General features: G+C 39.2%; 1 long non-coding RNA gene across 1 annotated transcript; it reads left to right on the top strand.

Annotated features, from left to right (window-relative positions):
- Positions 1-259: 259 nt before the first annotated feature.
- LOC107835286 (uncharacterized) lies at positions 260-5,308 on the top strand. Its single transcript, XR_001661097.1, has 3 exons — positions 260-394; positions 3,148-3,149; positions 5,297-5,308. It is a non-coding gene; the product is annotated as an uncharacterized LOC107835286 (long non-coding RNA).
- Positions 5,309-23,967: the final 18,659 nt, after the last annotated feature.

Genomic DNA, 23,967 nt, shown 5'->3' with positions numbered 1-23,967 from the left:
TTTCTACAGTATTTAAATAAATATATAAATCAACTGTCCAAATATATCAGTGCCATCTACAAAACAAGAGGAAAATATTAATAGTGAGATAAGAGAAATATTTCTAAATGCACAAAAACCAGAACACACGAATAAACTAAGGACCTAAACACAAAGGAATGACAATAACATTAATGAACGTAGAGAAATAAACTGAAGATAACAAACTTAGTGAATAAAAATTAAGAAAATCGAGAAAATGATCAAAACATCAGTGAAAATAGCGTTAAAAATTTTCATTTTAATGTTGTAACACATGAAGTTTGTGTTGAAGTCAGAACAGTCCAATCATCAGAGGGTGAAAACGGTGGAGCCTCTAATGACAGACAGGATTGATTTTGCAGAAAGAAAACATGTTGCATGATACCAAAGATCATAACAGGCATATCAAAGTGTCAAAGAATTACTACCACACTAACATTTTATGAGGCTGTCAATGGAGAAAGATGTAAATTAATCCTTATGCTATATACTGTACAGGCATAAAAACAGGACAACTAAAAACTTTCGTCATTGTTTTTGATCTTTTTTCAATGTGTGTGGTTTCTTTTCTTACGAGTCAGCTGGTTTGTTCCTGTCAGTCCTGCTTTAGATTGTGTGTTGTTGGAGTCAGAGACGCCTCAGAGCTGTCTGTGTGGGCAAAGAGGAATGTCCTGTATGGACGTATGGATGTGGTTGATGTGTAGACACGCTGAGATCAGCAGCACATGCATAAACACACACACACACACATATGACAGCTGCTTTATGGAATTTGGAATTTCCAGTTTTTATACACCTTTTTATGAATAACTTATTTAATTAAAGATTTGGAGCTAAAGCTTGGTGTTGATGTTAACAAGAAGCCATTTTTTAAGATATTTATGTATTTATTTTACTGCCTTTGTAATAAAACATTGATCCCACGTGGACGGAAACAATGACTTTTGTTTGTGTTCAATTCAGAAAAGTCAGACTTGCCTCAAACATAGTCATTAAGACATTATTGACTAAATTCACAACGTGAATGGTAACCAAATGGTAAATATGGGAAAATCAAGCAACCTAAAAATAGCTGTAAATGAAGGGCAGCTTCCTGCTAAGCTGCTTTATATGCAACTTCACTATGTCTCTTATTTGAACACGTTTTTTTGCATTGAAATACTAGAACTTGACCAGCCCTGTATTTACGTTGTACCATGATAATTCACCCATGAAATCACCCAGAGCTCTGCTTTCTTTTGTTCTGGTTTTTGCCTCATTTTTATTCACAGCCAAGAAAGATAAGAAGAAGGCACAGCAAAACAGCCAGCAAGCAGACGAATACAGAGAGAACTGTGCAAAGGCAGAAAAAGAACCAAAAAAATCAAAGCGCTTTCATATCAAGACATCAATCGTAGTATGCAATGAAACGCCATGCCACAGCTCACTTTAATTGACACTTTGACAACCTCAAACTCTGAATGAAAACACAGGGAAAAAAAGGATGGATGGACAGGGAGAGGAAGGGAGAATGAGAAATGACAGAGAGATTAGTCTAATCTAACAACAATTACGGAATGGCAGAAGGGCTGAAATCGCCTGCCAGATGGGACTTTTATCAGATCATGTGCTGTGCATTACATCTTGATTAGTCATTAAAGAAAGGCAACCTGTTTTTTTATCTCTGGTCCTCATTTTATGGACATGAAAACGCTGTTCAGGTGAAAGACAAAAGTGCGCACTCCTCTTTGAACAAACTTATTCACGTGATTTTAATTGCGTCGAGCATTTAATCGAAGCGCAGCGATTCCAAAATTGTGTTTTTTGACATTAACGGAATTTTTGACCAAGTTTTGCAAACATTTATACTGAAAATACTGCTACTGACTGCTTTTAAGGTTGAGTTCAAAGTTTTAAATTGGTATTTGCTTTGACAAAGTATGTGTAATTTGAAATAAAAAAAAAAAAAAAGGTCTGTAACCACTGTTTCATTCACACAAGGACTTTGTTGAAATTCTCTTTGGATGGACCAGCAGTCTGCATAATCTAGAAAATGTCAGATTTGTTTAAGTCTGCTTGTAAATCTGAATTTGTTTGCTAAACTTGGAAAAGATTGTTCACTGAATCTGACGAAGCTTGAAGAGTTTTGGATGGAAGAACGGGATAAGATTTCAGTGTCCAGATGTGCGAGCACGATTCAGACATGTTCACACAGACTCTGTGCAGTAATTACAGCCAAAGGTGCATCTAATAAACACTGATTTGAAATATGACCAAAAAAAATGTTGTTCCATATTTTTCTATTTAAATCTGTTTATTTTCTAGAAACCACTTTTCGTATCAAAATTTTTTGAGGGATGTCTTTTTTTTTTTTAATCTAAAAAAGCCAGGTTGTGTTGGTCATTATTGATTTGTACAAGCGATAATAGGGTAAAATATTCAAAGGAGTGAATGCATTTTATAATGACTGCAGTTGTTTTACTTCCCTCTCTAGAGACAAATGAAAAAAATATAGCAAACTAATACACAAACACCCAAACCTATGTCCCCATAATTTTACCAAAGAGCAGAAATCAGCAAATGCAAACAGATCTTCTCAATTTGAGCAGCAGTTGAACCTCGTGAAGCATTTTGTCCGAACCCTTGCCAGCACAGCAAGTCCAGTTCCTGGCCGCTTCTTTCCACAGCAGAGCTGCAGATGATCTAATTACCGCTCTCCTTAGACGTTTGGGTGAGGAGATGAAAAGGAAGCAGACATATTTTTATCATCCCTAGGTTTTGATGTGAGAACATATGATGGCACATCCTTATCGGATTTATCTTCCAAATTAGTAAAACTAAATGAAATGAAGCCGATCAAACAAGATGAAGGAGTCATTTAATTGCATTACACACCCATAGTCCACTTCCTGCATCAAGCTGTCCTGTTTTGTCTGCTGGAATTGACATTTTGATGAGGAGATGGATAACGACGCTCCCGTAGATTATGGATTTTATCGCTCCTCATTTCCCCAGTCATGAATCTATGCATAATCCCTTCCCCTAAATACTTTTTTTTAAAGCATCAACCAAACCCAGTCATCATCACTTGTCTCAAACTTCACCAGTTCTGTAAGAAACTTACTTTATTCTCTGCTGAAAGTTGAGAAGTGTGCTGCAAACTCAAAGACAAAAGTGAACACAGATAATGACTCATGCCATCCTTTGAGGGCAACAAAAAGAAAAAGAAAAAAAAAAAACAAGGCAGATTGTGAAATGCCACCTCGTGACTTTTTGGAGGAGCTAATCTATTCCATTTAATGTAGTTCAGAGGGGCTCGGGCTCCGCACTGAAGACACAAGGCAGGATTAGTCGTCATACGGCGGTAGCAAGATGAAAGGAGATAAACCCCTTAGCCTCGTTCTTGGATGACTTTATATATTTATTTCCCTCAAGTCTCTTCCCAACGTTTGAAAAAGGATTTAGCAGCAAAGACACTTAAGTCTCTGGAATTTAATCTTTTTTCCCTCTTTCAAATAAATTTTGTCTGTGTGAGCTTTTGCGTTTTATGAAGTTTAGTTCAGGCAGGCTGGAATGACAGAAAGATGGGCGCTAACTATGTAGCGTCCTGGAAAAGTATTCATACTGCTTGAACTTTTTCACATTTTTCCCAGGCCATGACTCCACACTGAAACGTATTTTACTGGGATTTTGTGCGATAGACAAAGGAGTGTGAAACTCCAGCCCTTGAGATGATGCTGTCCTGCAACCTCTAGACGTGTCTCTGGTCCAAAACATCTGAATCAGATGGTTGAACTGTCTCTGCAGTGTGCAGACTCTAGAGTCCTGCTAACTGTCTAATTATCTGCACAAAGAAAAGTTTCAGGACTCCGGCACCAGAGAACTAGAGTTACACAACCTTTTTTAGACTAAGACAAAGTGCAGCATCTCATAGTTTTTAGAATATTTGACCTAAAAACATTCTAGATTAGGTTCATCCATTGGTATTCCCTTGTTTCTGATCATCTCAAACAAGTCTAGAGCCACTAGTGAGTGATCTATTATACAATACCCCAGCAAAATAACTCCAACACATAACTTCTCGTGGCTATAACATGCCACAGTTTGAAAAAGACACGTGGAAGAGGATAAGTTGTCATTGAAACATTGATTTTATTGCTTTGAATTAGTTTCGGTATTATTAGCTGTAGTGTCTAACAAGAAAGAATTAGAAAATTAGGGCTTTTTGGTTGGGAAAGCGTTGTTTATGTCCAGCTTGTCCATCTGACCGGTCTGTTCTTTGGCGTCTTTTCTGTTGTCTATTGACTCTGCAGACCCCACATTCTGAGATGGGCGTGCTGAGGGGTGCTGACCCGGAGCTTTGGCCTCTGCACATCAAAGGCTCCTTATAGAGGATGTTAATATTTGCTCAGGTGGATCTCACAAGTCTCCCTCTCTGAAGAGAAACTGCTCCAAGCTTATAAATATATCAGAGACCACAGGGACGTCTGGTCAGCCTGTCCCTCTCTGACTGCTTGTGTGTATGTGTGTGTGTGTGTGTGTGTGTGTGTGTGTGTGTGTGTGTGTGTGTGTGCACGAGAGAACAGAGGGGATGAAGGAGATGACAAAGTGCACCGTCGCAAAACACTCGCAGTCATGCAAACAGACCCCACCCCTCTTCCAGTCTGTAACCTGCATTTGAACTCGTCTTTTTCCTTTATTCTCGGTGGCGTCCTGACCCGAGGGCGCCCTCTGCTCATGGGGTGGACACGGAGAGGACAGCTGGGGACAACGGGAGCCCTGTCCCAATCAAATGCCATCCTGCCCCCCCGCTTCGTCCATCCCGTGACCCCTCCGTCGCCTTTGAACTTCTGTCACCTAATACTAAAGCAAGTGTCCCCCTCCCCACTCCCCCTTTGAGATGCTGTCTGTTTATCCAACAGTGTTGGAAATAAGAAGAGTTCAAATGGGTACAACCTTTCTTCTTTCTGCAACAGGAACATCTGCACTGGTTCTATCGCCGTTTTACTGACATACCAGAAGCCTGAGCCCCATCTTCCCAGTGATGCTTGCAGCTCTGCTCATTGGATGACAGCTTAACTTGACTTGGCAGAGAGCGCTTGTTTACGCTCAGCTCCACGGATGAGATCTAACCCTCAGCTGCCTCCATCGTCAGCCAACACAGATAGTCAGACGAGGAATCTAGAAACTTCAGCGTCACATCAAAGGAGCTGGAAGCCAGTCAGCTCCACATCTGTGGAACAATCTGAGCTCCGAGACTGATCTGTTTCGTAACCCTCTCTATGACAATCTACAGACTGCTGAAGACCTGCAGGACTGTTTCTGCTGCTGTAGCAACAGTGTAACCAGGCCCCCGGTCTAGCATGCAGTGCGTGTGTAGAGATCGGGATCCCAGGCATCAATGGAGCTGTGGTGCAGTGACAAACTCAAGCGCTTTTAAGAAGCGGTTTTCTATCTTTTTTTTTAATAAAAGAAACAATCTGACAAGTTTTTTGGGGGGAATACAGTGGAAACCCGTTGCATATGCTGAAAAAAAAAAGAAAATTTATGTATTTATTCTACAGCAAGGAATTGTTAATGAAACTGATTTAATGCCGGACGAAGAGGAACAAAGCTAATGTGAGTTGCTAGTTTAAACATGTGCAAGAAAGAAATTACTGGGAATACAGAGATAAAACAAAAACTTTACTTTTCTCAGCAAGAAACTTAGCAAACAGGAAAGACGGATTGTCGGGGAACCTCAGTCGTTCCTGCATCAAACTGACCCTTTTGTTTTATAGTTTACAATTTATCTGAAATCCGGAGCCAGGAAATTCGATACTGCTGCGACTTTCAGTTCACCAGCAATCTGAACATGTTAAAAAAAACAAACAAACAGGTTTTCCACAGTGATTTGGTCTGTCAGTCTGCATTTGGACAGGGGGAGGAGTACAGTGTAAAATGTCATTCTTTGATTCCGTCTTTTTCTGAATAGCCTGTGAATGATGATAAGCCAAACAGGACTGGTAAATTTCAAAATATTGATCACTTGTTCTTATCAGTGAAACGCAGGACGCTGTCCTTCCTACTTGTCGTTGTCCTTCAGGCCTGTGATAGTCATTACTTTTCTAAAGATAAAGTTTATTTCAGGGCTTATTGCTGTGAAAGTCGAGGAGTCATGTAGCTTTGCCATCTAAAGACAACGTGGTGTCGGCTCCAGCGCAAACCCTCAGGGTCACCACAGGATCCTGAGTAACACACTGACTTCATGGTAAATAAATAGTAAAAAGAGACGACTGGAGTCGTCTCGTGAGGTCCTCGAAACATTTCCTGTCCCAAAAGTAAACTTCCTCGCACTTTTGTGAAATGCGAGGAAGTTCTCCAGCATCTGGGACATCAATCAATCACATGACTAATGTAATGTTATAATCCTCAAGATTCTTGATTTTTTGATTTTTCAGTAATAATAAAATGAAGTAAAAAAAAAAAAAAAAAGAAAGAAGAAGAAGGCAACCAGAAAGCACCCATTTAGTTTGTAGCGGTGGTCACTTTTAACCCTCTAGTTGCTATTAAGACAGAGCATATAGGGTTTGTTTTACCTTTAAACTTTTTGTTACTCAGAGGAAAACCCAGAATAACCACCGAATTGAAGGTTGACATTGTTTTGAAGAAAAACACATACTGATGTTACATTTGTTATAATAATAATAATAATAATAATAATAATAATAATAATAACAATAATAATAATCCATAAAATCAAAATAAACTCAGGTCACCTGCATATAATTTTTGTCATAAGTGGGTGAACCCACTACGAAGTTCCTCCTTAATCCTGATTGTGTTTAAGCACATTAGCCGCATGTGTCACATGAATGAAAATAATTTCCGTGCGTTCAGCAACTTACCCGCAGGATGGTCGGAGAGAGCAGTTCAAAGCTGCAGCTTATCTGCGCTCGATCTCCTGTCAAACAAACAACATAAACAAGAACCACTGCAAGAAAGGAAAAAAAAAAAAAAAAACTCAGCAATCTGACAGTTTCTGTAGTTGGGGCTTGAGTCTTCGGTTAATATATATAATAAAAAGTCAAAGACACACAGTCAGGTTTTAAGGAAGTGGATATTCATACAACTAAATATTGATCCTTATTAAAAGCTAAGCTGTCTCTGCGGTGGACGCTCACAGACACTCAGATGACACTATTTTGGAAGGGAAGACCGTTCAAATGTGAAAAGCGTGAAATATTCTGACAATGTCCAACAGGTTAATCACAGAGTTAAAAAGCCAGGCAACATCTCTGTTTTTGTTTTGCTGTCATAAGGCTTATAGTAGGTCACAAACATATTTCAGTGACTGTGATCAAAACAGACTGCCTCAAGGAAATTACAGAAGTGAAGGAACCATCTGCTCTGCAGGATGGGCATAATTAGCTGCTCATAAATGAAACTGACAATACACTGCAAATGAATCCAAGTATAAATATTACACCCCCCAATTACTAATAGATCTCTGACAGACTGAGTAAAGAGACAGATTCAGATTATAACTTTGTGTGTTAAATTCACAAAAAAATATTCACATTTTTTTTTTATTTTTTGTAAATCTACCTGCTTCAACTTCACTTCTGGTACATCTGGTTTTCTGCTACTTTGTGTTTGTCTCTAAAATAAAGTCCAGATAAAATACTTTAAGCTTTGTGGTTGTCTTGTTAAAAAAAAAAAAAAAGATTTTGCATCTGGACGACGCCACAAATGGACTCCAAACCTGAAAGACAAGCATAAATGTAAATCATCTTGTAAAAGGAGAGAAAATTGACTCACTGACAAACTGTAGACTGGATGCTTGTCAAATATTCATCACATCCTTCATCCCTTCAAGGTTTCAGTCCAGGTTCAGTGGTGATAAATGCAACTGTGGATCAAAGAGAAAACTCAAACCCACTCCAGGAGGAAACACATAAAGCCTTTCAATACAAATTATGTTAGTATTAAAAATGTAAATCTGCTATTTATTCATTTTTCATACAGACATCTTATTCCCAACCATCTAGGGCAGCGGTACTCAACTCCGGTCCTGAAGGGACAGTGTCCTGCAGCCTGGTCCAACAGAACTGAATCAAACGGTTGAATTACCTCCTCAGTTTTCAGTCAAGTCCTCCGCAGGTCCTGCTAATGATTATTTGACTCAAATGTGTTGAAGCAGGGTCGCACAGCAGCGCAGGGGCATGGAGCATTTCGTACTCATGTATGGAGGCCTTAGTCCTCAAAGTGGCCGTCACTGGGTCACTGGGTCAAGTCACGGCCTGATGCCGCATGCCCTCCCCCCTCTCTCGCAGCCTGACAGCTGTCAGATATAAGTCTTTTCTATATGTTTAAAACATCTTTGCTACCGAATCATTGTCTCCTTTTCTTTGTTGTCTGTATTATTTCTGTGCGTCTCAAACTCAAACCCGAGCGCATGTTCACAACAGTGGCCACGGCATTTTAAAATTCTGACTGATTCTCATCTGATATTGTATCATTTCTTCCACACCCATCTGCCTGCCAGTCAGGTTGCTGGTGCTATGGATCCCTTATGGCTCAGCCAAAGAAACCATTGAAGCTCTGCGATGCAACCTCTTCCCCCTGCGTTTTGCTTATAGGATCCACAGGCAGACCTACAAAGATGTGATTGAAGTGAAAAGAGTCAAGTCAATCTCTGCTTACCCAATGGTGCATTCGCGCATACTCACGCACACACACACACACGCGCACACACACACAAAAAAAAAAAAACATGTGGGCGTTTCGTCTTGTAACATCTGAGATTCTTCAAATGCGCTTTTGAAAAAAGTTTCACGCCAACCACATCAGTGGAGGCGAAACTTGTGCAAAGACCTGCCAAGTAAGTCATGAACACACAGGTACTCCACCCTACCTGCAGAAGAACAGCATCCTCTCTTCTTTCCTTCTCCTCCGCTGCTTCATCCTCGATGCGGTTTTATTAAAAAGCATCAGTCTGTGTAATGCTCGCCTGACATCTGTTCATTGGGAACGTTGCGGAGCCCCAATCGGGGTTCAGTGGGAAGAAGATAACTCACACTCAGGTGGATGGTTGACAAGGATAGTTTAGCAGATGTTCCACAGAAAGATAAAATGAATTGTGTGCCCATCGATAGAAGCATGTGTTTGAACACTGGTGTGTTGCAGAAAGCGTGAGATAACAGACAGAGAGTCCCTGAGGGAACTCTCCTCTGGAGAGGCTGATTTTCCGAGAGGAGAATCTCCGGAGGAGGCATTTCACACCTTCACAGCTTGGAGCCTTAAGACGTGAGCAACTGACAGAAAGATAGGAATATTCGGGCTGAAGCACCACCTTTCTTAAGCAAGAACTTATCCTCATGTGGATGGATGTCTGACATCTCTGACTAAAGTTGATAGAGTGAGCGCACACATCTGTGTCCATCTGATGTATAAATCTTGATTTTTATTGCTGAGAAATGCTGCCTCTCAGCACGAGATCTGAGATGATTTGGTATAAATTCCGATTCAAAAGCGCAAAGGAAAAAAAAAAAATTGCTCGGGAATGACGTCATTGTGTTTATCTCCTTTTGTCCCATCGTTTCTCCTCTTCACTGGCAAATTTAAGCCAGGGAAGCGACTTTTCAAAGGACGCGCAAAGGTTCTCATTCGAGTCTGAAGAGCAAGTATAAAAACTGCATGTGATTGAAAAGTGAAACTTGAGATTCCATTAAAAAATATTCAGTTTCTCAGACAGTTTGAACATTTCATGGGACAGCTGGGGTTGGTACAAAGATTTTGAATGCAGAAATCTCATGTTTTGATCGACAGTCATAGGGAGCTTGGCAGTCATCCAGGAGACCGACCCTTCACAGCGAAGGTAAGGCACAAAAGCTATAAACTGGCTGTTGAGTTTCATGACAAGCTTAGTAATTCATGCTTTTCTTTCCAGAAAACCTTTAAGAAGATTTATACTTTTACAAAGATTTGAAATCAGCTCAGGTAGCTAAAAGTACTAACACCTACTTTAATGACAATGGTATTGCTCAAAACAACGAGAAACGTTGTTTGGAGTAGAAATTAACAAAAATAAGCAATTGAAATATGTTATGTAATAAAATTTTGAGCTTCACAATTTTAATAATATTGTAGTTTATAAAAAAAAAAAAATAAAGACATAAAATGACCTCCTGAATAAGAATTAAAGGATATGTGGTGACTAAGAAACCTGACTGACGTGGGTGATGCTTAGATATTGCATAAATTGTTATTTTTTTTTTTTTTTTCGATGCAGTGACCTGTTAAAACAGACTTCTGACACAATCTCTTTTGGCCTTGTGCCACAATTTCTTGGTTTTCCTCTGTGCATGTAGCAGAGGAACATGAAGGGCCTTTTGAAGGCTGGAGATACTGTAGGTTACTGGATGTTTCTCCACCTGCAGCTTGCTTCAGTCGTACAAACACATACACACAGAGAGAGACAGAGAGAGAGAGAGAGAGAGAGAGAGACACACACACACGGAGGCTTTTTACTTTATCCTGTATGTTAAAAGCACAGCTCAGACACAGGAGGAGCTGTTTGGATGTTTCCAAAGGCGCTGTTTTAGAGAGGCAGGAGGAAAGGTGTAGGAAAGGAAAAAAATGTGTGGCCTTTGCCCTGGAAAGGAAGTGATTTATACAGGACTGCAAAGGAAGCCCCCAGGATCGGGTTGTGATTTTGGAGCCGTGGCTAGAGTCAAAATCAAGCTAGGGAGATGTTAGCAGGCCCAGAAATGCGTTTCGACTGAAAAATGTAAATAAACACAAAGCATGAAATGTGTTTGTATTCAGAGACACACTAAGCTGCCTGATCTGGACTGTTTTGAGCCAAATTCATCATCTTCATCACAACCTGGGTCATCAGCGTTCTCTCTCTCACCACCGCAAACCACGCCTCATGACAGAATCAAGCTCTCTCAGAGATTATCGCTTATGTTTCCAGGAAACCTGCATCTTGAGATTTTCAGTGTGTCATCTTCAAGTAGATTGAGCACCCATTACTACTACTGTTTCTCCTTTAGTGTCTCAAAGAGTGTCAAATAAAAGCCTACAGACATGACTGGAGCTTAATATTTCAGGACTTAGTCTTGACAAAATAATTGTCTTCTAATTGCTGAGCAGCTTCTTCCAGCTTTCCGATTGTATTTTGACAGCTTTTAGATTCCTCCAAAGATTATCTGTGAAATTCAAGTCAAGATGGATGGAAAATATAAATGTTATTTCCACTCATAAGAGACAAGTCGCTACAATTAATTAATCATCACCACCGGGATTTGGATGTAAATCTGCCAGGGGTTGAATAACTTTGTTCACTGTAAATTATCCAATTACGAAAATGTTTAAGATATAAAAATGTTGTGCAATAACTATAAATGTCACTAAGCACATCAGGAATCACATTTTGTTTCTCTTAAAAATGTCCTTTTTCTGCCTCTTTTTTTTTCCATTTACATGACATATCAGATAAAAGCTGACATGTAAATCACATTTTACCCCTTTAAACTAAATTGTGGGTTTTTGTGAAAAATACCGTTCTTGCACTTATTTTACTTATATTAGTAATGTGTTTCTATTTTATTGTCACTGTATACTTGTCAGGGAAATCTTGTGTAGGGGGCAGAAGTTATATGCTTATACTTGATTTATACATTGATTTATTTTAGTTGTCACAAAAACTATTCTTTTGAGATAATGAAATAAAAATGAAAATGAAAACCTAAAACTGCATTTCATGTACTGGCCACTAGAGGGTACTGCTCAGAAAACCCAGGGTGTATTGTGGCACAAACCTTTTACATTTGCACAAGTACTAAATAGTTGATGTTTCCCTTGAGATGATGTGTGATGCTTATTTTTGTTTGAGTTAAAACAAAAATATTTGGTCATTTCTTTCAAGTTTTTTATTTATTTATTTTTTTCATTTTACATTCAGACCTTTTCAAATTATAATTTCAATTTACAAATATTGCAATTAATTACAAGTTAGGAATAGTCGCTATATCAGTTAGTTGCTATTACATACATAAATGTAAGAATGTGTTTATGTTATCCCACCTCTGAAGTATAAATCATTGCATTTCAAGTCATTTAACTTAGAAACAATACTTTAAAAGCTGTCTGAAAACGGCGAGAAAACTCGGCGTTTTGAGATAAATCAGTCCTGGCAAGCTTAAGAACCGTGAGGATAATTTACAAGTTAAACATTGGGGGGGGAAATGTAGGTATAAAAACTTTATTAAAAAATTGAGCTTAGCAGATAAAATAAGTGCATTCAACCTCAGGGACCTGTTACTTTTTTGCAGCGAACTAAAGCACCAACAGAGAAATTTAGCGTGCAACTTATTTTCATTCAACAGAATCAAGTCAAGACGTCAAACGTGAGAACTTCATCGTTCCTGTGTTTATTTTCTCTCTCTCTCTCTCTCTCTCTCTCTCTCTCTGCCTCTTTCTTTTTGTGTCCTGCCCTTGCAAGAGAAAAGGACAGACTCATCCAGCCTGGGAACAGCGAACTACTACAAGATCCGAGCAGCGCGACATCAAAGGCCACCCCATTTGCACAGCAGCTTACGCACACCCACACATACACAAACATCGGCTTACATATTTGGAGGGGGGGTCATGGAGGGAGGCCGCTTTCTCTGAAGTTCATTACGAATGGCAGAGCGATTACCCTTTCTGACAGAACGTGAAGTACAAGAAGCAAAAGTTTTCACTCCAAAACAGCTCCAATTAGCTAAAAAAAAAAAAAAAAAAAAAGTTGCGATATTAGAGCTCGCAATTCTCATATTTCTGGGCAGAAACATCAAATCGAGTGCAAGCATGTGAAAACGTCTCGCCCCGCAGATTAACCCCCACCCAAAAAAAGAAAGTTGTGTACAGTAAACAGCTTTTATACTTCATCCTCCTGGACTGCTGATTTGAGTTAGTGGAACAAAACTCCACGGATCAGAAAGTAGATGGATTAGCGGACATCTCCTCCCACCTCCTCTGATCTTTTACTGCAGCCTCATGAGAGGGAAGCTGCTTTCCACAGGCATCCAGAACACTTAATCTGAAGTGGCAACATTAGAACCTTCAGCCGGTGCCAAGACAAATGCAACCAGTGCGCACGCTCAGTGGTTCCTGATGTAGCATGTCAGAGGAAGAAAAAAAAAAAAAAAGTGGGGCCTTTTGCGAGAGCGTGAAAAGCAAGTGAGGGAGGATTAACGTGAGAACGTCGGAGGAGTGTACGGTGTGTAGGAGGGACAAATGATGGATACAAGATGTGTGAAGATCCGCACATAGGATGAAAGAGTTTGAGGAGTCATGATGAGTTACTGGGGCGAAACACTGAGCAACATGATAACGACAGCGGGGGATGGGGAAATTGGTGAAGAGGTCACCGTGACATCACCGAGAAGAGCTTTAATGTGTAGCTTTATCTCACAGGCGGAGGCAGAAATGGACTTTTGAAAAGTTGGAAACGTGTAAAAGGATAACACTTTTGAGTCTGACCGGGGCTGAGGTGACGCCGGAGAGAGCCGCCGCCGCCGACTTCGCTGCAGAGTTCAGCTTGCTTTAAAGCATCTGTTGCTGGTTCGGTCCAACTCTTCTCCACCGCATGTTGGAACCATTACATGATGTCATGGTGGTGCAATTTCCCACAAACGCCTCCATGTGAGAGAGGAAGTGATGTCACAGGTCCAGGTTGAGCCCTCCAGATGGCACTTTGAAAAGTCCAGGGAAGATGCTATCTAGACTTTGAGCGTCTGTGGGAGGTGGGATTAATGAGATGCATCAAGAGACACGCTGCTAAGCTGCTCTCTTTCTAACATGTCCCGAGATCTTACTGACTGGTGGTACTATTAAACTCCTCTGACGATTCTTACATAAACAACGGATCAAATTACTGTGTGTGAAATGTTCAGAAAGAATTTACACATCTGGAAGCGACTCTAAACTAATAGGGGTGGGAAAAAAAATTGCTGTTTGAGATTACTTGGACATATCAGACAAGGGTTTTCTGAGAGCTTGCTGATTTAAAAATGAATACTGGGTTTGAAAATGAATACTGAGAAACTAAAATGTTTTCGATTAAAAAAAATAAGGCACCAAAACACACCAGTGTAAAAGGTTAAAAAAGTATTTTAGATGGGTGAAAATGATATAAAAAAAAGAAATGCTCTTTGATTGGTGTGCAGGGAGATAGGGAATAGAATAGAATAGAATAGAATAGAATAGAATAGAATAGAATAGAATTTATTTATCTTATTTAGGTAAAAGTGATCCCACATGTAGGTAAAATAAAGTATTTTCCTGCATACATCATACTGTTTGCAGGAAAATGTGATTGTTGATCACATGGTTATAACTTCACTTCAAAAAATTCAGTATTTCTCAAACCCCTATGGCTGAAGGCCAAGCAAAAACCAGTCAACAACAAATATTACCCAACATTACATTTTCCAGTCAGTGAATGCACCATAGCGAAGTATGAATAAATCCCAAAGATTTTTTCGATTAAAAAAAATAAGGCACCAAAACACACCAGTGTAAAAGGTCCTGAGATCTTACTGACTGGTGGTACTGTTAAACTCCTCTGACGATTCTTACATAAACAACGGATCAAATTACTGTGTATGTTGTTATTGTTTTATTCCATGTGTTTTTGTTGCCTTATAACTCGTTTCATGCTGTGCCACCAATGGAGTTCATCCAAGTTGTACAATGTTTTTTTGTTGCTGTTTTTTTTTTTTTGTTTGTTTTTTTTAAACTAAGTGCATACGGTTTTAAATCTCCACATATGCCTTAGTGAATTTCCCTCTTCCTGCAAGACAGCAGCTCCTTGCCTGCAGCTGAGCATTGAGATCCAGTATCTCTGGATCTCAATGCGGGATGGTACTACCAAGTGACGAAGAGTCGATGTCAGCTGTTTTCAACATTGGTATCCAAAGTGAAGTCACAGGAAACACAGACACATAGAGACATGTCTGCTGTTCATTCAAGTTTCACGCTCCTAGTCCTCAGTAAAATATAGTTTTGCTTGGTAAAACGTAAACTCACTCTAGTTTGAGTTTTCCAAGCCAGAAGCTGTGTCATTATGTCTGTACCTAATTCTTTTTTGCAATAATTTTTACTGCAAATGTTAGTTATGGAGTTTGTAGGAGAGCGAAATAATAAGAGAAAATAGGTTTTATAGATATATTTTATTTTTCAGGTATTTATATTTATAGGGGTTTTATTCACATTTAATTGCATACTAATCATGTTTATGTAGCACGTCTATCAGTTGACAAACTACAAGAGCAAGAGATCGGCATTTTTTTTCTCAAATCTTTTGTGATATTCTATAATTATACTTCATACAGAATACATTAAATAATAAATCACAATAATGTCTTTATTACTGAATAAGCCAGTTGGTATAATTACTGACACAGCAGTATGTGCAGTTCTAGACAGGAGCCATTAGGGGCCAATGCCTCTAATCCTGGAAACTAATCCTGGCTCCTCCTATGGGCCCTGTACTGAAAAGATAATACTACATGCATTTCTTATAGTCTTAAGGCTTCTTATAGCACAGAAACTGTTACTAATTGGTTCCTTGGATCTATTTAATCTTTTACAATTAAAAATCATTTAAAAAAAAGCTTCAGTTGTGTTGAGATCAGATCACAATAATCTGCTAGATCAGAGGTCTGTAACCTGCAGCTCCGGAGCCACAAGTGACTCTTTGGCTCACTTTATATGTTACTTTGATATATTAAACAATGAAATATTACCCTGTTTTTTTTCTTGCATTCTTTTGCTCTGTGCCCCTTTAAAAAAAACACTGGCCCCACTCTGGCACCTCAGCTAAATTTGTTTCAGAACCACCACATTCCCAGGTGTTTGCTTCCATTATGAATACGTTTTTTTTTTGTTTTTTTTGAGTGTAAACTGGTAAAACACAAGATCACTAGCTTCACTGGAACTGGGAAATGAATGTGGGATGGTGAGCGGGAAAACCTTTGAGGGCAAGAGACAGAGAGAGATAGTAAGGGGAGATAAGTTAAGTGGGGGAAATGAGAGGGAGGTTGAGTAACAATCAGTGGTTTCTCCATAAAAGTCCTCAGGAATTATTTGGAGTGATGTGAAGCGGCATCCAGCTGTGCAAACTGTGACTCCACATAAAACCATTCAATCTCAGACAGCTAAAAAGCCCCTTATGAGATCATTATGATGGAGAAACGGGTTGCGCAGTTGGTAGAGATAGGCACCAGCAGCCCTCCCGACCCCACTCAGGGACAAGGGTGTACAGAAAATGGATGGATGGATGGAGAAACAAATGAAAAAGAGGTGAAGTGTTTTCATTTCTTAGCAACGTCCTCCACGGAAAATATTGTCTGAATCTTTAAACTGGATTGAAACAATCACTTTCGAGAACAACACTTTGACGTTGATGAATTAAAACTGCAATAACAGTTTTCAAAGTTTCCCAAGGCCACAAAGTGATGAGTTTGCAAACATTACTTTAAAAATCTTTGCTGCCTCTCAGGTCTGAAGCCTCCAAAGCTCAGAACTAAAAACAAATTTGCGTCCCTGATCTTTGGGGCTCCTGGTAACCTGAAACCATCATACTGACATTTCCCCCTTTTAACACACAGAAAAACTAAGTTATGATAATGATGTGGTCTATCAAGCAGAAATGAAAAGAAGGAGCAGTCCCTATGCATAGTGATACTGCTGTGTGTTAAGCTCCTCCAAATACATCTGCTTGTTTCCACAACACAAGCTCACTTTTGTTAGCCAATCATCTGGCTCCAATGAGACCCAAAAAGATGGTTTGACACAATTTAGTCGCTCAGGCTGGAGCTCAAATATCCTACTTGAGATTTAACCTTGTTGTTGAAATTGTTTCTGAGAATACATGTATACAATTATTACATCTTTTGCCATAAAATTGCTCCAGTCCACTGAATACCTGACAACAAACAGGAGCAAATACACTTTAAGTGAGCTGCCAGTTGTCATGGACGTGGCACAAACACTTCAACTGCACAAAACCTCCAAAACAAAGAGAGGATTACCATGTGTCGCTAGAGGAGAAAGTCGCCAAAGCATTCATAAAGTCCTTCAAACCACATGAAACAGGGGCAGAAGAAACTCCGTCACAGCTCTGCCAGTAAAGAGTTCTTGGTCAGTGTAAACTTTGGCCTGGTTTGAAGCCACATGCACAGATTAAAAGCCTTCCAACATTAAAGGCCTTGACCACCTGTCTCAGTTCTCTCTCCGTCAGGCCTGAATGAGACCACAGGGAGATCTTCTTCTTCCAGAGCACCACCTGCCACCGCTAACTCCCTTTAATGTTGGGCGACTCTTTAAAGGTCCCCACAATGGCGCTTTGTGAGAGTGCCCATTCTGACATGGAGGCTACTTGCAAAGCGACTTCACGCTGTGTTCACAACACAAAGTAACTTCTAAATTTGATTCTGAAAATGTAACCTAATGCAGTTTAGTTCACGGGATTACTGCTGTTTTTGTGAATGTCATGAAAAAGATACCTATAAGAAATGAACTTTATTAGTTTTTATATGTGCACCTTAAAATAATTTTTACTTAGAGATCAAACTTTACGGCTATGGTCAGGCTGGTGGCCGCCAAGCTCAAACGAGGAAAGTATTTATCGCCCGTTTAGCATTTTTTGGTGTGGACTAACTCTTGCGATGTTTTCTTATTGATCAGTTTGTCTGATATAATAAATATACAAACTGCACACACCCCTGTTAAAATGGCAGGTTTAATTAATGTAAGAAAATCAGTCCTTCAGATCTTTTTCCACCTTTAATGTGACACTTATCCTTTGAAGCTCAATTAAAAAAAAAAAAAACTAATTTGTTACAGAGGAAATACTTTTAAACATTTACGTGTGCACTCCTGTAAAGTATGAATCCTGAGATCAATTTTAATCCTAAACAAACCCTACAATATCAACTAAAGGGTGCAAAAAAGCAAATGTCAAGCTAATCAGTTTTTCTACTACTGATGGCAGATGTGTTTCTAAGAGCCTGAATTAAAATGTGATTCAACAAAGCATTCACATAAGGAGGTGCAGATGTTATGGTTCTTCAAACTATATAATGTACTAATAAATATTCTGGGGTAAATGTGACTTTAAAGGAGAAAAATGTTCTGACTGGTCTCATTGTTTGCGTTGCTTTTCATTCAGGGACGTGCAAACGTTTGAGAGCCTCCATACAAATAAAAACTGAGTTGAAGTAAATCTGGAGTTTAAAGGGAAATACTGAAAAATTGTGATTAAAAAAAAAGAAGCTAAAAACGTCAAGTTAAAAAGTGGTAATATTTGTCAGGACCACTCATATATGAACAGTAGTTACTTAGTTTATTGCCGATATCCAGAGCATAGTCACATACAAAAACCGAAACGTTTCAAACCTTTGAAAAATGTATATCTTTTACATTCAGACTTATTAAAAATAAAAAAAATAAATTGAACCTTTAAGTGAAAGCATAAAATATTAACAATTCATGAAGGGTTTTGTGCCAATAATTTACTGGATATGATTAAGCAAATTCATATGTATACAAAAAAGAAAAAAGCTACTGCATGATTGGGAGAGAAGATGGCTGCACAGTGGCATGGTCAGTAGTGCTGATGCTTTCCAATAAGAAGGTCTTTGGTTTGAATCCTGACCTGAAGTCTTTCTGCTTGGACTTTAGATGTTCTCCCTCCAAATCCTGCTTTCCTCCCACAGTCCAAAGACCCCCAGTTATGAGTGTGTGTTCATGGTTGTTAGTCCTGTGTGTCTCTGTGTTGTCCTGAACTGGCGACTTGTCGTGCCACACCTGTCGTCCAATCAGACTGGAAGCAATATCCCAGCATAAACGATTTATTTCTTAATAGTACGAGAAGTACTTTTTCACCTGGAGGTTTGTGAGCATGGGGAGATTTACTAATTAAAAGAATAAACTCTGATCCCCAATTTGTGTTTTCTGTCATTTTCTTTAATACTCTACCATAAAAACAGCAATCCAACCCTCAACTAAATCAACACACAAGTTTTGACAGTAACCTGATATGCAGACAGGTCTATTAAAATCAGTCTATGTCACCTTTGTGTTGCAATACTGTTTGAGGATAAGTTTTGGATTAAATACTGCTTTGAAAAATAGCCCAATCCCTTTGGCTGCAGCTCTAGCATGTAGAAGTTTATCAAACAGAGTGCACAAAGACCTAACAGGGCGAGAAAAGAGAAAGAAAAACAAGCTTTATGCCAAGTTGGATCTCAGTGTTAAATTTAATGGTATGAGGCAGAAAGGGCTAAGTTACATCAAAGACCGCTTTAAACAGCAGCTGCCATTTTTCAGCTCAAATAAAAGATAAACAGTCATCATCATTAAATTTAACCACAGATTGTTTTTGTCTGCTTTGGACTCAGACAAAAAAAAAAAAAAAAAGAGTTATTTATCTTGCTTCGCTCCCACTACAACGTAGATCAGAGGCCAGCGCTGACGTTATATAGGTTTGGGGAGAAAATGCAGTTTATACTGGCCAACTCTGGCACCTGCTACATGAGAGAAAGTTTGGTTTGGAAATAACGGTAATGCAGAAAATGTAATAGTACGTTGGTGCAGATAGTACTTTCCCTTCTTGTCACTCTGACATCAGAGCTCTGCTAACAAGTTAGAATAAAAAAGGTGTTTTTTTTAATAAAGAAAAGGAGCCAGAATAAAAGTAAATAAAAGTATTCAAATCTTTTTTTATTTCAGTTACTTATATTAAATTTGTTTTTCAGTCATTGGCAGTGAAAGTATTCAAGCTACATAAGGGTCTATTTCAACTCAACCCATGATGTTTTTAATGTTTAACCTTAACTTAATGCTGCAGCTTTTTAATGCTGTCCAGCATTTATCCAGGCATAGGCGGTGGGGGCAGCTGTTATAGTTTTAAATAAACCTCCTTGCACTAACCGGTCAATTTATTTATGAGTCTGCTCCTTTTCTGAGTACTGCCAATGTCAAATCTGCCACACATGCCAGCATGTTAGGCAACATGCTGAAGTTGAAAGTGACCTGAGAGGAATCCAAGGTTATTTTTATGCACAACTTTCTTTTGGATTTACAGAGAAAGGGTCAGATAAAGAGAGGAGAGAAAAACCGTCTCGTCAGTAGCCCTAATCCAGTCAAATCGGGGGTCCAGAACAAGAACACCACTCTGTTTTCTCTCTAATACTTTGTGCTTAGAAATCAATTACCTGGAGATCCTTCCTAAATCCCATAATTACAGTTTTTAGATTTGTGACAAAGTCAGCTGCTGGCTCTGAGGCATCTCAGTGACACAAGTCATTTGGCTCAAACCAGAGTTTAAAAAGGTCGTGGTCGGTGGTAAGTAACTCATTAAAACGTAGCTGAAGCTAAAGACCAAGAAGTGGCTAAAATATGGATTGATGGAAAAGAGCAACACAAGTGGGGGAAATCACAAAATGTTTGTAAGTTTCTTCGTATTGAGGAGAAAAGGCTGTCTCCCAAAACAGCACAAAGTGGAGTACTCTATTTGTTTTGCTGCAAAGCTCTCACAAATCTCTTTTGGCTTCATGATTGGTGGTATGGCATTTCCCACCGTGTGTGACCCGAGTGCAAATCATCAAAAGAACCTGCAGCCAGTTCCCATGCTTCTTCTATGGGTCTTGCTATTAAATATAAGAAGATCAGGTTAAATGATCAAAGACCACTGGTTTCTGGGGTTTAAGTTTTGCTCCATTTCATCAAAGGCTATTAGTCTTTTTAACCCACACTACCTCGAGGTAACATAAAACGGACAGGTAATGGAGCTTTTGCTTTTCCTGTAAATACTGTACGTGTCTTCTGCAGTGGGAACCAATATGAAAAAGGATATAATGGCACAAAATGGAAGCTCCATTTCTCACATTCCTGTAACCTCCGAGAACAAAGGCACCTGTCTCTTTTATCTGCCAAATAAACGGCACCAAAAAAAAAAAAAAAAGCAATACAGGCAGACTTCAAAAGCACATCCGGCAGACGGTTTGGTTTTTCCTCCACCCAAAGTGTTTATCAGACCACTCTGGGTATTGTGCTCCCAGTCACCCACTTCCTCATGCCCCTGCTTGATTGTTAGAACATCTGTCCTTCTGAACCGCAGTTTTGGAGCCATTAGCATCTATTTCCTGTTTGACATATTCTCATGTCACTGTGGCACTTGTTCCAAACGAACAGCAATGAACAGATTGAAATAAAGACATGAGTGTACCTCAAGCACATGTTTCGTTTGTCATCGACAGTGAGGGAGCTTCTTTTAAAGTCCTGCTGCTGCTCTCCTTTGACTAGTCATGTGATGTATCGTTATGGATTTTGTGTTTTGACTAACACAGAGTTATGTGTGTGATGGTGAAGTGGGAAAATGTGACACCTGGTTTAAATTTAAAGTATCTGTGGAAACGCCATTCAGTCAGACTGAGCTTGAGTGACTTTTCAAAGCAGAAGAGGCAAAAATGACTGCTGGTAGAGAAGTACTCCAAAAAAGAGTCACCACTCTAATTCCAACAAAATATTGTTCAACACTACAGACTCAGGAGAGGCTAAACACATTATTACCAACTAACCACAACATTTAACAAAGGCATGTTGAGAAATATTCACAACGCATTCAGGTGTTAAGGTTCTCAATGTGCATTTGTTTTTCTTTAATTCCGATTGTAAGATAAGGAGAAAGAAATTCAGCATCTCTTTCTTTTTAGATGGGAAGTAAAACTAAAGTGTTTCTGTCTTTGGTTAGCCTTGCTCTCTTCATGTTCTTGAGCTTGCATCAAAGAGAGACGTTTGATAAAAACATGAGGCCCGCACGTGTTGTGCAGAGGCCGCTTTGTGTCCATTGCCACATCATCTGCCTGACAAAACTGTTCCTCTCTATCCTGGTAGCACCTCGCAGTTTGCCTTCACCTTTGCTTTAACACCAAAAGGCGTAGGCCTCGCAAAGTAAAGAAATATGTCATGGAGCAGTAAAAGGCAGCGTTGGATTTGAACAATCATGCTCGGCCAAACAAACTAATCAAAACTTTTATTTTCTTGATTTTTTTTTGTACCTTGAAGATTTATGTGAGGTAGAAGACCGTATGAAACTAAATTAACTTTTTTTTTAATATATATCTGTCCCTTGTTTTTTTTTTTAGTAAAATTAGCACCATTACAAGTCTGGCCTGCTGTCAGAGTGGTACTGCCTGTGGGCAAGACTTTCAGGGTTCAAGTTCAGTTGAACTTTGGCTACGAAACTTGGCAGAAAACCAAAGCAGTGTGCAGGATTATTGCTCCATTGATGTTCAATTTGGTCGGCTAATTCTCTGTCTGAATTAACGGGCTTACACTGAGTAAGGTAGCACTTGTGCCTCTGACAACAGATGACAGCGACTGGAGATGACGTGCTTGAATTGTATTTCTTGCCGATTGTATTTCTTTAATAGTTTGCAAGAGTTGATTTATATGACACTGCATCTGTTCAAAGAAACCCTATTAGCAGAACTAAAGGATCCTGGTGATAAATAGATGTAGTCTAGAGCATTTTATTGTATTTGTGGAAAAGAGCTAATGTGCTAATCAGTGCCTTATTTTCCTTTGAGCCTTTATACACTTTAACCTAAAACATAACTCTCCCTTGGTTTTGGCTGTATCATTATTGCTGGGCTCTTTTACAATTTCCCCACATCTACTGCCAGCTGGCTGGAAAGCCAAGCAAACCTTTTAGGGCTCTTTGAGTCAACAGTCCGTGCGATTTTTTTTGGAAACGTAGCCTGCACAGTGCTAATCAAATGTCTTCAAAAGACATACGCATTTAATTTTTTTTTCCCCAATAATAAATAACACATACTTTGATTCCTTGTGAGACACTGTGTTTTCCCTACTAATCCTTTCCAGTTTGTGCTGAGTAGTGCTGTACGTGCTCCGATCCGCCTCGCTCTCCCCATCCGTCTCTTTCTCTCGTTCTAATCCCAGACAAAAGGGACCCGGACGCTCATTCCAAAAAGTTGGATTTGTGAACGTTTAAACCCACTTCTAGGACAGAGGAAGAATCAGCACGAAAGCACTGACGGAGAATGTAAGGAAATGAAGTTTTGTACAAATACATAAGGCCCAGAAAGTATGTCAGTAAATTTTCAGGCTTGTGCTCCTAAATGGTTCCTTAAAGGTCTGTAAAGTTTTGCTTAAGGTCAACAGGAACCATTTAACAACAACAATTCAATTTGTTTTGTTCTTGTATTGATTTACTTTATATCTAGTAAATGATTTTGACCAGAAAAGATACTTTTCTCTTTTCCGTATGTGTTTCACACAGAAAGGACTTAACATCTCCAATCATCAGTTCCTGTGTATTTAATCATCAACATATTAGAGGTTTATAAAACAGCATTTATAGAAATCTTCATTTTGGATTGGAGTTTTGGCTGCTGTTGGAGTAATCGTTAGCGTTAGCCTCTAGGACCAGGAGATTTGGATTTACACCAAACACTTTAAATAAACATTAAAGTCATGTTTCCCACCTACATCTAAAAGTCAATGTTAGTTCTAGTTCAGTTTTTCAACAATTATCTAAGCTAAATAGTTTTTTATTTGGTTGATGGGAAGACAAGGCATTCATCTAACTTTGGTGTGACAATCAGCAATGACCATCGCTACACTTTTCCTACTCAGCAGTCTGTTTTTTGTGCTGCTGACATGTCCTGTCGCTTCTACAGGAGACGCCAAAAAGGCACTGTGGTACAAACAGGGAGCTGCTGACAAACAATAACGCGGCCCAGTGCCATCTCCAGCTGCTTCCTCTTTACAAAGACCCTGAGTGAAGTGGATTGTGCTTATTTATTCCGCTTTATAAGGCTAACATAAAAGACAGAGTTATTTATGCATGTGTGTGTGTGTGTGTGTGTGTGTGTGTGTGTGTGTGTGTGTGTGTGTGTGTGTGTG

The sequence above is a fragment of the Poecilia formosa genome, unplaced genomic scaffold (assembly GCF_000485575.1).
Source record: "Poecilia formosa unplaced genomic scaffold, Poecilia_formosa-5.1.2 Scaffold11, whole genome shotgun sequence".
Classification (NCBI taxonomy): domain Eukaryota; kingdom Metazoa; phylum Chordata; class Actinopteri; order Cyprinodontiformes; family Poeciliidae; genus Poecilia; species Poecilia formosa.
The sequence above is the reverse complement of the archived record's forward strand: the minus strand, read 5'-3'. Positions and strand labels throughout refer to the sequence as shown.